Below are 16416 nucleotides of genomic sequence, written 5' to 3'. Positions count from 1 at the left end.
GTTCCCGATGGCAGCTCGGTCTGATGTAGCTGTCCTCGAAATGGAGAATGCACGTTGTGGGCAGCAGATGAAACTGGAATGAGAAGAGCAGAGAATTGAAACCCGGTGCTTTAATTTGTGTCCAGAGCACAGCGGCTGCACATTCGGCAGAGGGATCTGAAATGTGCTTTTAATGAGCAGAAACGAAGGCAGCATTTTAAGATAATGAATCAGCTCTCTGTGTATTTCCTGGAGACGGAGCTACAGATGCACTCTAATGCTGTGCTGTAGATGAGGAATAGCCAAAATATTTGGAGAGCAGCGCTCCCACAAAAACCGGCGCTGGGAAAATGCTTCTGCAAGGGATGTGCCAGCATGATGCCTCTGCTAGGCCTGTCCGAGTCACAGCTGAGCCTTTTTGTTAGTGTTCATCCTTGCAGGGATGATTTTGCAGTCAGCGTATGGCTGTTGGAGCTCCAGGGTGACTTCCAAAATTTACCAAATGCAGGGGGTCCGAGTCCAGACGGGGGACTCAGGGCGGGGGGAAGTAGGCATCTCTCCTTTGGGGTGCTTCACGTGCTTCTCAGGAGAGTAACATCCTCTTCTTTTTTTTTTTCTTTTTCCCAAAAGTGGTGCTTCTCAAAGATGTTTTAAATGGGATGGTAAAAACCCTGAGATGCTTTTGAGAACTCTTGATGTTATGTTTAATGTTTTGATAAGAGTAATTAACCTCTTGGAATTTCTAGAAGAAATCTGGTAAATTTTACAAGCTTGAAAGTTTTCTCCGGAACGTCAACTGTTGCTTGAAAAGATTTGAGTTTATTTTTATGAACATAATGAGTAACAGAACTGGTGGAATTATGTATGCACAGGTTCAGACCGGGGCTGGATCTGGTCTAACACGGATTTATCCATTTTATTACTGTTTGTGGCTTCTTTATATTTTTGCTTCTATTTCCTTTTGCCAAGAAGCTCAAGCTTCCTATTTGCATTCAGTTTTTCTCTTTTTAATCTCATATAGTGACTTTCAAATGTTCGTTTATGTTGCTGGTTTGCTGATTGGGAGCGACAGATATTTTTATCGGAGGAGGAAAAAGATTCGTGTTCTCTATGCCCTTCAAACCTCTGAATTGTAGCCAGTGGCAGTGCAGACACTTTAAAAGATATTTTTATATGGTTATAGCATTTATTTGTGAACTGAAAGGACTCCTATCATGCTGTGTGGGGTAGTACCATGCCCCTTGCAGAACTTCCATGATATTTTCAGCGTCCCAGGGAGGTGTCCCAAGTGCAGCCACCTAGTCTGGCTCAGCTCTGAGCGGTGCTGTAGTCCAGTGTCACCTGGTGGGTGACGCTTCTCCACGTGTGCCATTTGCGGTGCAGTGTCTGCAGCATGCCCAGGCTCTCTGTGCTGGCCCTTCTCAGCACAGCTGGGGCTGTGCAAGGCAAAGTCTATGGGCAGCTGGGGTTGACATCCCACCCGCTGGAATGAGAAAGCCCTTCTGCTGTTTCAGCAGTGGGGAATAGGATGGGGGAATACCATGCTGAGAAAGCAAAATAAATCCCAAAGGAGCAGGGTATGGTCTTCTACAGCTCAGCGTGGTTCCCCTGTAACTGGCTGTTAAATAATGTTCTTGTTGCAATTTCCTCTTGACACAGTAGCAGATGCCCAGGATGTGCTAGTTAAGTGGCCTGAATTTTCCAGGGAACAGATTTTCCAGGCTGAGGAGAGCCTCGTGGAGGGCTGACAGCTCTGCCTTTGGGGAGGTACACCAGGAGGAGAGGTCAGACTGTGCACAGCACTTGGCCGAGAGCTGATAATGAGGCTGTTTCTGCACCTCACCTCTCGGATAAGAAGTGGGTCCTGGAGCAATGACTTCCTCCAGACCCGTGGATCTGGTAGCTCTTGCTGGGCAGAGCCCTGGTTCTCTTGTGCCCTGGAGAGGTGCAGTCCCCAGCGCCGCAGCCTCTGTGTGTGTGTGTGTGTTCACTGCATTTCCCAGGGGAGATAACTGCCCTGGTGACCAAACTCTCACACGGTGGTCTTCCTGTTCTTGGGCAGGAGCTGGGCTTCCGAAGCCATTTGCAGTGGTGTGAAGGGGCTCATGGTCAGGACGGTGACCTCCCTTACTGGGGACAAGAGCGATGTTACATTCTTAGACCTGTTAAGAAGAGGCTTTTCATGCCTGTCCTGTGGATGTCTTTGTGTGCTTAGCGGCTGTTGCCCTCCAGCAGCTGTTGAACACTGACCCTCTCTCCTGTGGAGGGTTCGATAGCTGCTTAGCGCTCTTTTCATCTTTTCATGCCCTGCATTAGCAGAACATCTGTGTTGCTTTATTGGAGACAGGATATAGGATGCTTGCAGCTAATAAGTTTTCCCGTTGTCTTGCAGCCGCCCAGGGCTTTGTTCAGAGGTTGCTTATCTGCATCCATTGTGTAGTGCTGTTGCTTGTTTTTTTTCTCACAGACCTCTTAAGCCTGAACAATACCTTCATACAGGAACTTCTGATAACCCAGCAAACAATGGTTTCACCTCGCTGGTCAGGTCACATACAGCATCTGTAGGCTTACTGCATCTCACTTTTTTTTTCCTCCTCAATTGCATGTAGCAGTTCTGTCTCTGTGGCAGTGGTAAGAGCAGTTTGATTCCAGAAGCAGTCAGGCTGCCTCGGTGAGGGTTGGTTCGTGGGTGAACCTGTGCTACCTCTCAGCTTGTGGAGACCACAAAGGACTCCTGCAGGTAGTGGGGTGGCTTCGCTGTTGCTGGGGTGTGGGGCTCAGCAGAGCATGCTCTGCAGGAGCGGTGTGTGTTTGTGCAGTGCTTTGGTCATGAAATAGCGGATCTTGATTAGGTTGGAAGTGCAGGGCTGGATCTTGCTGTCCTGAGCTGTGGCCCTTCAGAGGGGGAGTTTGCACATTTGTAGGCAGCAGAAGGAAACTTTCTCAAGCAGATTGATATGAAACTTAAAAATAGTTTCTTGCGAGAAGCTGTTCACAGATTTGAATCAGATGCCAAGAGAGCTCTCACTCTCTTCTCGTGCCTCCCCCCTCATTATTCTAGAGGAACAGTCTTTTCTGAATTAATGTGTGTGAATGGAAGGGCAAACTGCATGGCTTGGTGGAGGGCAGTGCAGAGGCACAAGAGCCGGCCACGGCTGGGCCACCCCCCTTCCAGAAGTGACCACAAGGGCTGCTGGGCAGTGGTCAGTGCTCTGCAGTACCTCCGAGGCAGGTGCTGTGGCACCTCTGAGATATTCCTAGCCAAGCAGAGAAGCGTCCTGTCATTGCTGTAAGCCCAGATGGCCTTTGGGTTCATTCACTGGCTTCTTTCCTGGGCCTGGTGTGCAAGGTCCCGTGCTTAGCTGGTCCTTTTTGCAAGGGTCAGGACGTGGTTTGCTGGCTTGTGACAGTTCATACAAAGACTTGTCCTGGTGCTGTGGTGGGCTGTCTGCAAGTGCTCCTTAAGTCATTAACCTTCCTATTCAGACTGGATCAGCTGGGTGCGTTATGAGCCTGTCTGATTCTTAATTCCCTGGCCAGCAAATTGTTAGTTGTGTCCTTCTGTTTCTAAAGCTGTCAGGAAGGAAAAAAAGCATCTTCTTTGGTCACTAGAAACACTAATGGAGCAGTAAGCTGAGAGATGGGGCCTTAGGAGACAGGGACATATATAAAAATATGTAGGTAATGCGCACCAGGTGTTCATAGTGTCTTTGATCTGCTCACACTTTGGGTATCTGCACTACGGACTTATGTTTAAAAAATTTCTACAAGCCCAGCTTTGTGAGGTGTGGGCTGGTTTTTTTTTTTTTAAATTTGCTTTATGGATGTAGATGTTTCTGTATGCAAATCAAAGTTTTGAGAAGCATTCTGAAAGACAAGAAATAGCATGCTGAAAATTTCAGGGGTATGAATTTTGACTCTGCGAGGTCTAATTTAAAAAAGATCATTAAACTCTTGCATGTTTCAAAGCAGTTCTTTTCTAGGTATAAAAATGCAAGTTGTCTGAGAACAGGCATAAAATCAGGAGTTCAAAAGTTAAAAGTTTTGTCGAAATTGTCAGTTTTCTAAAAGAAGTGTTATTATGTGTTAATAGTATTCAGAGTTGCATGGCAAGCTAAAAAGTTCACTGTGCTTGGGCAATAAACGTACCAGATGATCTTGAAGCTTGTGTACCTGAGGCTGTTCCTTATAGTTTTTATGCTAATTTGTACCTGGTTTATGCTGACTTCACCAGAATTATTTGAGACATTGGTTTGCAATCAATTTTTTTTTTTTTAAATTTAAACAAACTCCAAACTAAAACAGCTAAAAACACCCACTAAGCTTAGCATATGGTTATGCTTTTACAGAGGAAGAAGAAAGCAAACAAAGCCATAGAGATATTTTTGGAGACACTCTGACTGCATGTCTCAGCTTACTGTAATGGAGATGCAAATAAACCAAAGGAACAGTTGAGCCAAATCACCTTTGTGAGAAACCTTCACTTTTCTGTTGGTCTTTAAGGCACTTAGCTGTGTGGCAACAGCGTTTGGTGATGAGAAGTAGATCTGCAGCAGCTTTCTGCCTTGTCTGGATGCTTGTGTGTCTTATGGCACATCATAAGTGCTTTTTATAGGTGTTGAATCAAACATCTGAAAGTGGGGGAAATGTATTTAGACTCGATCTATAAGAGCATGTGCTATTGTATTTCTCTTGAAGTAGAGAGGTGCTTCAAGGAGAATAGGAGAACTCATGGGGAAAAAAAATATTTAGGTCTGATCCTGTCTTGTCTGTGGGTGACAACACGGTCCATGTTTTCGAAGCTTAATTGAATTGGCACACGCTGTGTATCAGCTCTGATATTTCTCCAGAAGTTCTTTGGTGCATGGACAGTGCTGTGGAGAGCACAGCTGGCGGTGCCTGTGGCTGAGCGTCTCCATGGCCTGCCCGGCTGGCTGGACTGCAGATGATTTCTGCTGGGTTCAGGCTGGTTACTTGGATGATGTATGACCTCCCTAGGCACGTTTAGCTTTCCAGAGAAAGATACATGCTTTGTTGCTTTAATCTGCCTAACGGATCTTTCTGTAGGACAGAGGTCTGTGCAGAACATGTTTGATCTATTTAGCATTATCTATAGGCATCTGTCTCTGATGTTCCAGCAGCCTCACTTCATTTATCCGTGACTTTTTGACAGCTGAATCGTGAGGGATGAGCACTGGTGAATGTTGCTCTGGTGGTTTAAAAGGTTGCTGCCCTTGCTTCTCTGTTGCATGTTCCTGCAGCAGGACTAGCAGGAGGGACAGAACACCTTAGATGCTGAATACACAGTCCAGGTCTGAGCTGAAGTCCCCTTGCCCTTGACTTTGTGTGGAGGTGCTGGCTGATGAACATGTGTAACTGGAAACAGGCTGTTTATCTGGTAACTCTGCTGCAGGGACAGAATAGACAGCAAGGGGCAGGAAGGTCTTATTCATTGCCAGCTACTTGTAAAGATGTAAGGTGGAGTCCTTGGCAGGCATTCCTTGTCTGTGCTTTAAAGCAAGCAGGTGATTTTTGAGGTGTGCTATGGAGGGAGAAGAGGTTGGCACTGTCCTTACCTCTACTGGATCTTTCTGCAGCTGAGCAGCCTCAGAGGAAACGCTTTATCTCAGCCTTTACATTTCCAAAAATGTGTGCTTTGTAAAACCTGGTGTTGTCCAGGCGTAACATGGCAAGAAAAGTGGGACGTCCGTAGGTTTCCTGGTGCATAGTCTAGTTCTGGTGCTGCTCTGGAGGAGTGCTCTCTTCTTAGCTCATTGCTGGAAGAGCAGAGGAAGTCCTGGGAGTACTGTGTATCTCTGATGGAAACAGTGAGACCTATCCCAACACAGAGGGTTCTCCTGGAGATAAGAGCTGGAGGGGCTATCAGTGCAACACTTGTAGTAGTAGTTAAATACTTGGAGTTCGCATTTTCTTAATTGATTACGGTTGGACAAGTTCCTCCTGAAAGCGTGGGTTCCTCATATGCCAGATTTGCCTGCTTAACAGACCTCAAACTCATACTCATGTGGAAGATGGATATTAGATAACTTGGGGTGTTTGCTTTGCAGTGGGTGCTTGGCAAATCTAAGCGTCTGTGTTGCTTTTCCCATCTAAAGCTGTAGGACTGTTGTACTGCCTTGGTCAATGTGAACACATTCAGTAATGTGTGCTAATACTGGTAAAGTGAGTGAAAGTCGCTTCGGAACACTTTTCTCCCCGTCTGATGTGTTTTCCTGTGGAAAGTAATACATCTTTTCCCACCATCCTCTTCCACCTCCTGTGGATCTCTTGCATGGTCCTACATCTGACTCCTTTGATGTCACAAGTCAGCATGACTCTTCTGCTGCCGGTTGCGTGGCATGCTGAAGCCAGGCCTAGGAGTGGGAGTCTCCCACACAGTCTTCTCACCCTCGGGGTGGCTTTGGCCTCACGAATATCAAAGCATTGGTGGGGAGGAACCTTGGTGGGTCTTTGGTGCCCAGCTTGTGCTGCAAGGTGAAGTCATTGGGACTCTTCTGCCCTCCCATGGATACCTGTAAGGGAAGAGTCTTGGAAGCCCTCCTGGAGTGCCTGAGGGGTGGGCAGCCCCTGCTGGGGTGAAGCTGGGGTTTGATGACTCAGGAGGATGCTTAACAGATCTCCTGTTTGGGGCTTGCACAGTCACAGAGTAACACCAGGTCTGGCCTTGTGTTTGTAGACGTATCCTCTGAAGGTCTTTTGTTACTGGACACGGAGAACAGCGTCCGTTCTGACCCCACGTATCTCCTGAGGGCTTGCCTGCATAGGAGCAGGTGCCTTTGCTGTTAAGCAATGTTGACGGGTGCCAGTCTCATGTGTGGTGTCCCTGGGTCAGGTTCAAGAGGCTGGCATATTGGGAGGCACTTGCAGTGCAAGGGGCAAGCACAGGACCACTGTCCTTTTCTTTCTTCCTGCAGCTAACGAATTTATTATCCTTGGGCCTCAGACTTGTGTGCATCTTCTATTGAACGTGGTGGAAAGCAGGGCTGTGGCCACAAATTTGTCCTGAGACCTCACTTTGGAGGCCAGCCTCTTTGGGGAGGCCAAGCAAATTCAGCGTGGGGTTTTCCTGCCAGCCTGGCCTCTCCTCACCAAGCCAGCCCAGGCAATGAAGGGCCTCTGCTTCTGTCTGCAGCTCATGTTGCCCTGGTCTTCTCCCTGTGGCGTGAGCAAACCGCCATCCTCAAGCATTTACATTTACATCCTCAGCAGCATTTACATTATTAATATCAACCAATTGTAACCTTGGTTTTCTGGTTGGGAAGATGATGGTAAAGTGCTGACTGCTACTCACACTTGCCTAAAAAAGCAGGAGAGAAATTCTTTGGGGATGTGACTCTAAACCCTTCTGAACTGCTGTGTGCACTTAAGCAGATACATTTTGAAACCTTTTATGGACATATTGCAATGGTGCACGGGCTGTGGCATGCCACCTCCTGCTCCTAAGGCTTACTTTCCTTTTTTAAGGGCAGAGCCCTCCAGACTGAGGTTCCAGTTCTGCAAAATACTTAAGCCTGATTTTAAGCTCTGTAGAATTCGTGTGGGCAGCAAAGAGCTCCTTGTGCTGAAGTGAGCTGTTGCATCAGGTTTTGAGAGAGGAAAATGGTCTTAGCCATTCTACAAAGGGGGAGAACTGCCTGTGGTTGTTTCTTCTGCTACCTTTGGTTTCCCAGTTTGGGAGAGTTTTTTGCCTGTGACCCACTCCATGTGCAGTGTGGTGCTCTGCCAGCCCCAGGGGTTTCCTCTGCACTGGGAGGTGAGAGATGGGGTGCTGAAGCCTGACTAGCAAGCTGCAGCAACATGTGTGTTTACCCTTGCATGGCTGGCTGTGAGAAGATGGCAAAAAGAGCATAGAACGGTGTGTGTTTTAAAAGTCAGCTCTGGCACCTCAGTGGGTGCCATGTGGCAGGCCATGGCACTGCCAGATCCACCTGGGGAAGGAAGTTCAAGCTTTACATCCTCCAGCCCTGATCTACAGCAGTCACTAACACTGAGATTCAAAGAGATGCTCCAAACCTACTAGTCCCTATCCCTGGAGAGTGTTTAGGGCAAAGGGGAATCTTGAAAACATGAAGCCATGCTTGGCCGTGGTGTCCTGACTAGCTGCTGTGTCAGTGAAGCTACCTAGTTACTTCTCCTGCGCATGATTGCATTAGCCTGGCGAAACCAGCTCGGGGAAAGGTGGTGGAAGATGCCTTCGAGGAGAGTGACTCTGAACAAGCATGCAAAGTTAGTGGATTTCTTCAGCAGCACAGCAGCAGTTTGATGTAATCCCTTTGCTGACAGTAGCTTTCTGCCACTTGTTCACCCATCTGAAGGAGGGCACAGTAATATGTATTTATGTAATTGAGCTGTTTGGAAGCTTTAAAATAGATATAAACGAGATGTACCAGGCTTTCTGGAGAGCCCATTGTCTGACATCTCCCTCAGAGCATTTAACTAAGTGGTTAGATTTCCAAGTGAGGAGCTGAGATCTTTGAAAATCTGTCCCTCTAAATATTGTTATGTTGTTACTGAAATAAATGCTTTGAGGCACTTGTGTGAATGTTGCCCCATACAGGCAAGGTTTTATTTATGGCTTATTAATGTTGTTTTATTGCTGTTCATAAAAGAGCAAAGAACTAGGCACTGACCTACTGCCGTGCCCCACGTAGCCTCTTGTGGCATGTCTGATGATAGCCTTTTCATTATGGGAAAGGCCAAGGATTTGGAAAACCAGGTTGCAAAGCTTGTGATGATGCAGATTGCTTTAAAGTGTTGTAATGTGCCTAATTACTCTTTTTGACCTCACAGGAGCAGTACAAAGAAAATGTCTTTGAAGGCTGAGTGGAGCTGAGCTACTGTAGTAACTAGACTCTGGGTGTTTTAGACAGATGTCCTAACTGAGTAAGCATTTCAAACCCTGACTCCTCCTAAATGAACAGCTATCGACCGTGGTTAGTTCTTCTGCAAGCTTACCTGTCTGCTATGAAAGCCTCCTCTCCTGTAATAGAAGCTTAACTGTATCTAATGTGTTACAATAGCAAAATCTTTCCGCTGCCCATGCAGCAGAAAGCACATGCCACAAAGTAGTGCTGATTTCTGCTCTCAGGAACCTTGGCGCTTTACTCCCCACTCTCTGAACGTCTGGTTGGTGTTTGGCCTTGGTTTTGTGTTTCAGTGGCTTGGTTACTTGGTGTCCCCACTGTCAGAGAAGCTGGAGGCTGTGATGCTGGAATGATGGATTTTTAACCTCTGTGTTTTTACCTCCTCTGTCTGAAGCCAGCACCTAGGCATGGCTCTGTGCCATTTCCTGTGTGCGTGAGCTCTGAGCTGGAAAGCTGGGAGCTGGAGGTGCCTTTCTGCAATATTTAACTTAAAGCTGAGAGAAAGGTGCGTATTCCTGAGAGGGGAGAATCAGCTTGCTGGGATGTGAGCGTACTCAGACCAAGCAATTCCCCAAGTTTGTAGTGAAATGTTGCAGCAGATGGCCTGCTTACAATGCAGGATATTATTAGAACCATGATCGGTGCTAATAAGGTCATTGGTGGTGGGGGAGGAGGTCAGTGTCTGACCTTGTTTGAAAGGTGGCAGCCTGTGCTCTGAGGGAGAAGTTTTTCCTGTTACAGCAGTGGAATGTGGATGTTTAAAACAAGCTGCTTTATATATTAATCTGGCTGCACAGTAGAGAGGAAGACCCACTACCCAGCCCAGTGTGACTGCTGGGGGGATGCTGCAGGGCTGCTGGCCCCATCCCTTGCTGAGTAGCTCTCCACCATTGAAAAGTAGAGACAAATTCTGCTTTAATTAACAGTCCTGAGAATGGGAACCAGGAGCAGTTTAGCTAGTCCTGCAGAATGGGTATGGTATGACATGGTATCACTAGTCAGATGACTGGTCAGTGGTGTGCACCAAGTTTTATCATGCCTCTGATCACACTTACCTGAACGTACTCTGGATTAATACAACACTTTAGCTGGTCTCTCCTATACAGGTATCAAAAAAAGCCCCAAAATAGCTGCTACAGACAGAGGTTTTGGGATCAGCTGAGCTGCATCAGTGATGCCCACATCTCTGCCCAGCAGTACCCACACCAGGTTTTGATGAGGATTTAAGCCATTAGCCCAAACTGCGCTGCTTTAACTCTATTTGTCTCCTTACTTCTGCTTTGAGTGAGCAGCTCTGGGGTGCTGTGAGTAGTTCTGGGTTCTTATGAAGAGAAAACAGCTCTCAGAGGGGCAGTTGAGAAAGCATGGAGTATCTAGCTGGAGTGGAGGAGATGCCGTGGGGCAGCACAGACTTGGCAGAGCTGCAGCCAGCTTGCCTGAGAGTGCAGCCGTGCTTCCCTAAGCCCCTGTTATCCGTAGGGGCATGGCTGGTGCTGAAGAGAGTCACACGGAGATTAGGCCCTTAAAGAGCCCCAGAACAACTGAGCAAAGTTTGAAAACAAAACCTCAGCATGTAATCCCAGCTGCGCTGGCCGATCCCGCCGACCGGCGTTTCTTCCTCTTGCTTTCAGCTCCTGAAGGATCAGAGCGTGAGTAAAGCCTGCTTTCTTGCCGTTAAGTGATGCTTGATCCTGCTTGGGCGGTTCGTGCAACATTGTGCTGTGTGCAGTGCTTGGGCTCTGCTCCCAGGGTCCCTTCCACATGGTGCTGCAGATACCGGGACATTTCAGTGCATGCAGCAGTACTTGGGCAGCCAGGGCAGCAGGGAGTTGAAAGCTGGAAACATAGGTGAGCTTTCAAGGAAGGCTTAGAAGGTCATCCAGATATGGCAGAGGTGTTCAAGGTCAGCCGTAGGAAGGAAACTGCTTTCCTTCCCCATGGGGGAATCTTATTTCACAAAACAGTGGATTTCCAAGACAGAGAGTTGTCTTTGGAGGGCACGTCGCTCCTTCCCAAATGCAGTAGGAAAATGTGTTAAAGGTGCATCTGGTGCTTTCTGCCTGAGCCCTTCCAAATCTTGCTCCCATGGCACAGGAGTTGCAGTCTTATGCCTTGTTTCTCTTTTCTGCTGTTTCCTCCTCAGCCTCCAGGCTTTTTTGTCCCAGAGCCCCTCCTGCAACTCCCCTGTCCTCTCCTAGTTGTGGTGTCTAGGCAGGGACTGAACAAGACAATCCTTGAAGTCTCTTGCTCTCTGCTTCTTCTGTTGCTTCAGCAGTCATTTTTATTTCTCGGTGCATCTGGTACCTTTGCAGATGAAGTAATCATCCTGGTTATCTCTCTGCAGACTTTGGCTCCCTGCTGTGTCAGTCGTGTTGCCTATAAAGCCTCCATGGCATGCTGCAGGATGAGAGCTAGAGCAAGGCAAGCAGGCTGAGTGACTCAGAGATGCTTGGAGCAGAAGAGCTGTCAGGGTTGATAAAAGCAGGAAAGGGGTGTTTGGAACCTTCACTGAGCTAGGGAAGGAGGTGGTGGTGGCGGTGGGGAGGTGCAGAGCAACTCCCCAGAGCACTCTGCTGGAGGACAAGGGAGCTCGGGGATGCATTAAGGACCCCTGCCACCCATCACTGTCAGCTTTATCAGCATCTGCTGGCTGGCGCAGAAGGGTGTGGATTACCCTGCAGCACCAGCACAGCCTTCCTGCCAGCTCCACGTCATGCTTCTGTCACTGGAGCCCACTCAAACTGCTCCTGTGCCACAGCTGGGAGAGTTGAAAGGGGGGAAAAAGTCCCTTGAGGGCTGAGGCAAATGGGCAGGATTGCTTTTAGCTAGCGATGCAGAGATGGGAAGGGCAGCTTGCCTGCTGCTGAGAGGCAGGAGCTCAGAAAGCATCAAGGGCATCCACAGCTGCAGCTCTGCAGCTTCAACAATCCAGCGTAGAGTGGCTGGCATGCAGTCCTGGTGTTGCTGAGGCTTCCCCCGGCTACCTGGGCTTTTTCCACCAAGTCTGGTATATTCAGACTGAAAACTCTTCAGGCTGGGACCGCCTCGTTCTGTGTTTGGGTGGTAATCGGAGCAGGACCCTGAGCTGTAGCATCGATGAGTATTTGTATTCCCACAGACAAAAAATCCCCTGCTGTGGCCTTGTGTGATAAAGCACAGATTGAATTAAGGGGATTTTCATTGTTGTTGTTTTGTGTTTCTCTGCTTGAGTTTTTTGAACAGTCCATGGTAATGTAAAATCTTTAGAAATCTTTACTCAGAATAGAGCTCACATTAGGTAGGACAGAAACACTGCTGGAAATTTTTTGTTATTTTGAGTGTGCTAATTCTCAAAGAATTACTTTAAGCATCCTTTCAGAGCTTAGCCCAGCCAGTGGAAAATTGTTAGTACTTTTCTTAATATTCCTTCTTTCTTTGTATCAGAGGTACTTGCACAAAAGTCTGTGCAGGGATTTCCGCTGGGGCCCCATCAGGAGTCCATCTATCTTGATTTAAGTGAGTGAGAGCATTTTTTCCAGCTGGGTGTTCACTGAAGTCAGCACCAGTTGTGCTGCATTCCAGACTCACTAATGACACTGGAGCTTCTTTGCAGCTACTCCTCTCACATGGCCTGAGAGGCTGCAGATGTCCTCAGGAAAGGTCGCTCTTCCTTGCAGGAAAAAATGTCTCCTAGCCTGATCCAGTATGGGCCCATCTCACCTGAAAGCAAATGAATGTTTGCTTCACACCTGACTCATCATAGCTGTACCTGATCACGGTAGCAAAAGGTCTTTTTCTTGTTGCCCTCTTAGGAAGGGATTGTGCGTGTCCAAAGGTCTCTCTTGTCAGTGGCAGAAGCAGAACAGATGAGATCACATGTCTGCCTGCCTAAGTCATGTTGTTGAGATTGCTTTCTACTAGAAAACAGCCTTTAAAAGCTAATCCTTGCATTCCTCCTTGCTACAAAAGGTTGAGCATCAGGCAGTCTGTACTGCACTGGTGACCGGGACAAGGATAAGCAGCAGCTCAGAATAGAAGTTGAGGGCAGGAGTTGGAAAAGAAGGAGCAGTAATAAGGAGAGGACAGAAAAAGGCCACAGTAATTCAGTCAGTTTTCTTTTTGTTACTGAACCCTCAATAAGCAAGTGTGTCCACACAGATGTGCTGTAGTTCCTTCTACCCACCTGCACCCCAGCTTTTCTCTTGTCCTCTCAAACCTAAATAAGTGAATCTGACAGTTATTAAAAACACAAACTCCAAAAACCCAAGCAAATGAAATCAAAACCCTGATCAGTTCCATTCCTCTCTATCTTCTGGGACAGATGGACAGAGACACATGCCTGTGCACACATGACACATTCCTTTCTTAGCTGTTCTGGCACTTACACCAGTGCCACTCAGAGGAGAACTGAGGTCTGGATTTCTGGCAGGGCAAAAGTTGCATCCCGCAGGAGAAAATGGATAGGTCCACAAAATACGGCTGTAAAACTTTTCAGTGTCCTATTCTACAGCTCCTCTTACAGGAGAGGGAACAGATCTAATCAGTGGCTACACAGAATTAACCTTTTAGTGTCTGAAATAGCTTTCTACAAAATACATTATCAGTTAATCCCCGTTCCTGGCCCTGTGTGGAGAAAACGGCCCACTCTTACTAGGTTTTGGGGTCTTTGGGCTGTACATCACCATAGTGATTTTGAATTCTGGGTAGGTAGGTCAGCATGGAGTACAGGATGAGCAGAAAGCCTCCTCGAGCAGACTCCCTTGCAACCTCCATGTTGTTGTCTTGTGTCCTGGGAAGTTTATGACTTGTCTGTGCTCAGGTAGGGACAAGAGCAGGGATCTGCTTTGGCTGAGCGAGGTAGGGAGTGTGAATCTGCATGAGATTGGATAACACTCTGGGAGAAGAGGAGTCTGTGAGGAGTGCTGTGATTAGGACTGGTAATTTGTTCTGGCTGAAGCTGTTTTAATAAATTTGTCATAAATTAACAGGTTTTCAGATGTTGACACGGAATTTGGCTTCCTGTCCCTTAAGGCTGGCTGCCTGCCTGGTGCTCGTGACTAGTGCATGTGAACTGCAGTTAAGTACATCTCACTGTTCACAGTTTTAGCCCAGAACTGTGTTATTGCCAAATTCTCCCTTTGCCCATGGAGATGGCAGTACTTTATCTTTGGTGTTTCAAGCCCATCGTGGTTACCTCCTTGGGAAAAGGAGTCCTGTTGCTGCTGCAGTTTACTGCACTGCTCTGCGGGTGCAACTTCAAACAAACTGCCTTAACCTCTCCCATTCACTTGAGATGGTGGCAAAGATCGGTCACATACCTGCTTTCTAGTGCCAGGCAGTTCTTAAAGAGCACTTCTGAAGATGTTTTCTTAAAGGAAAAATTCCCTCTGTGACTTAAATGTGCATATGCTACTGGCTTTAATAAATAACACGCTAAAATAGATCAGTCTGCAAAAGCTAACCGAGGTGGAATATTTGCCTAGGGCAAGGCAAGCTTTCTTTTTGTTTGTTTTTTTTCTTTTCTTCTTTGTTTTTCTTCCTTCCTTTCTCTTGAAGCCTTGCTGCCTCCTTGAAGGAGGGCTGCAATTCAGTGTCACTTGGCTTGGATGCCCTCTTTGGAAGCCAGGGCCCGTGTGAGATGTGTGGTCCTGGCTGGCTGTGCAAGAGCTCTCTTGAAGGTGCTCTTTGTATCTGTGTCTTTAATCCTCTGATCAGCAGCAAGTTCATTATACCATGGGTGTGAAATCTGAGGCCTGGCACTGACTGGAAAGATTTGGGATCCTGCTCAGAGATGAGTGAGAGCATGCAGAGTTGGTGGCACTTGGTTGGCCCTTCTCCTGGTAGCCTGATAGCTTCTCCTTAAAGCTGGAGTGAAGGGGAGGTGGAGTGCTGTGCCCGAACCTGCCTGGCATGTCTGGCTGAAACAGGAGCATGAGAACACAGCTCGGGCGTTGGTAAACTTAACTGTAGCTGGAGGGGCACTGCTATGGGAGAAGGTGGCTGGGGGGTGGCCTTCAGCAGGCAAGAGATGAACGGGAAGCAGTGAAGGGAGCCAAACAATGGGACAGAGAGGAGTGAGAGTAAAAGAGGAGCTGGGGTCATCAGTGGGCAGCCATCAGGATGAGGGGCAGAAATAGCTGGCTTTGCTCTCTGCATCTTTGCTGTTGGGAGGATTTCAGCCAAGAGCAGAAAAGAGCCCTCTGCCCGGCCTCTGATGGATGTCTGGGAGCGTATCTTGGCTTGGAGTGGCAACCGAGGGTATCACCCTCTGCCTGCTCCCCTGCAGTCACCTCCTTCAGGGGCTTAAGCTGATGCACAGAGGGACTATTGTGTCCTATTCTGGTATCTCTTGGTGTTTCCAGCTGAAAGGTGGAAAGCTGGGATGGCAGTGCTGTGGTGGTCCCCAGCAGGAGTGATCAGCAGCCAGCATCCTTCCCTGTTCAGTGCTGCAGCATTACGCCCTGACAGCCCCTTGATAGCTGAGGCTGAAGCACGTCCTGCAAGGTTATTTTTTTCCAGAGTGAAGATTCTCCCTGGAAATTGTCAGCCCAGATGGAATTAATTTTTAAAGTTTTTTCATTTTTTTGAAAACCAAGAATCTGTTTATGCCCATTAAGCTGTTGCTTTCCGAGTAAAGCAACAACACAAACAAAAATTGGGCTAATCCTCAGTTGATAAATGATTATATTCTGCCAAGATTTTTAAAAAAAAAACCCAACACAAAACCAACAAAACCAAAATGCAGCCACCCACAAACATTTTATTTGGAGTTCCGTTTTGTTCTCTAAAATGCAGCAAGAATGAGGTTTCCTGAGCGTGGCTTGGCCCTCCGCAGGACAGGAGGGAGGGTTTGGGTCCAACACTCAGTTACCAATCTCTGCGCTTCCCTGATTGCCTTCTCCCTTGTGTAAACTCAGGGAGTGAGGCTGCCAGAGGTGGTCACGCGTCCCGTATTTGTATTCATGAACACGGTGCTTTAACATTTATTCTCCTGGGCTTTAATGTACTTTGCTTGGTTCTGTCTACGTGTGATTCGCCTGGTGCAATTGTAATATTCAACAGACACTGTAGGTAGAGGAAGGTCAGAAGCATCAACTTTCCATATGACCTTGACAGATTCAATCAGCTGGTGAAAGTTGTAGAATTGGATTATGGGATTTGCAATGAAAAAGTGGTTTAAGGGACAAGAGAAAATACACTTGGTATTTTCAAAAGCTGGCCTGATGTACCAGGGACAGAACTGAGGGAGACGAAAGATGGAAGACATATTAGAAGCTTTATTTTGTTTGTTTTTCTGTGGGGTTTTGTGGTGTTTTTTTAATACAGTGCTTGTGCAATATTGTTCCAGAGACTGGCATGGGCTTTTTGTAATTTATTACAGGAGAAAAATCAATGACATTCCAGTGTTTCTATCTTCCAGGTAGAATTGATTTCTTTACTTACAAATAGTCCCACACTGAAACGTTCACCCACAGGAATATTAACATTGCAGGATGTCACCTGCTTTGTGTCCTACTCTAAATACATGCAGTGATCCCAGGGCTAAACATGCTCTCAAACGTGCTCTCTTTAC

At 47.3% G+C, this 16416-nt stretch overlaps 1 protein-coding gene across 5 annotated transcripts in view; it reads left to right on the top strand.

Moving 5' to 3' along the window:
- Positions 1 to 16416, top strand: part of LOC104501204 (muscleblind-like protein 3) — a 55883-nt gene that overhangs the window by 1180 nt on the left and 38287 nt on the right. The window lies entirely within an intron of this gene.

This window comes from Buceros rhinoceros, unplaced genomic scaffold (assembly GCF_000710305.1).
Source record: "Buceros rhinoceros silvestris isolate BGI_N320 unplaced genomic scaffold, ASM71030v1 scaffold12521, whole genome shotgun sequence".
Lineage (NCBI taxonomy): Eukaryota > Metazoa > Chordata > Aves > Bucerotiformes > Bucerotidae > Buceros > Buceros rhinoceros.
Note: the sequence above shows the minus strand (reverse complement) of the source record. Positions and strands in the feature narration are given on the sequence as shown.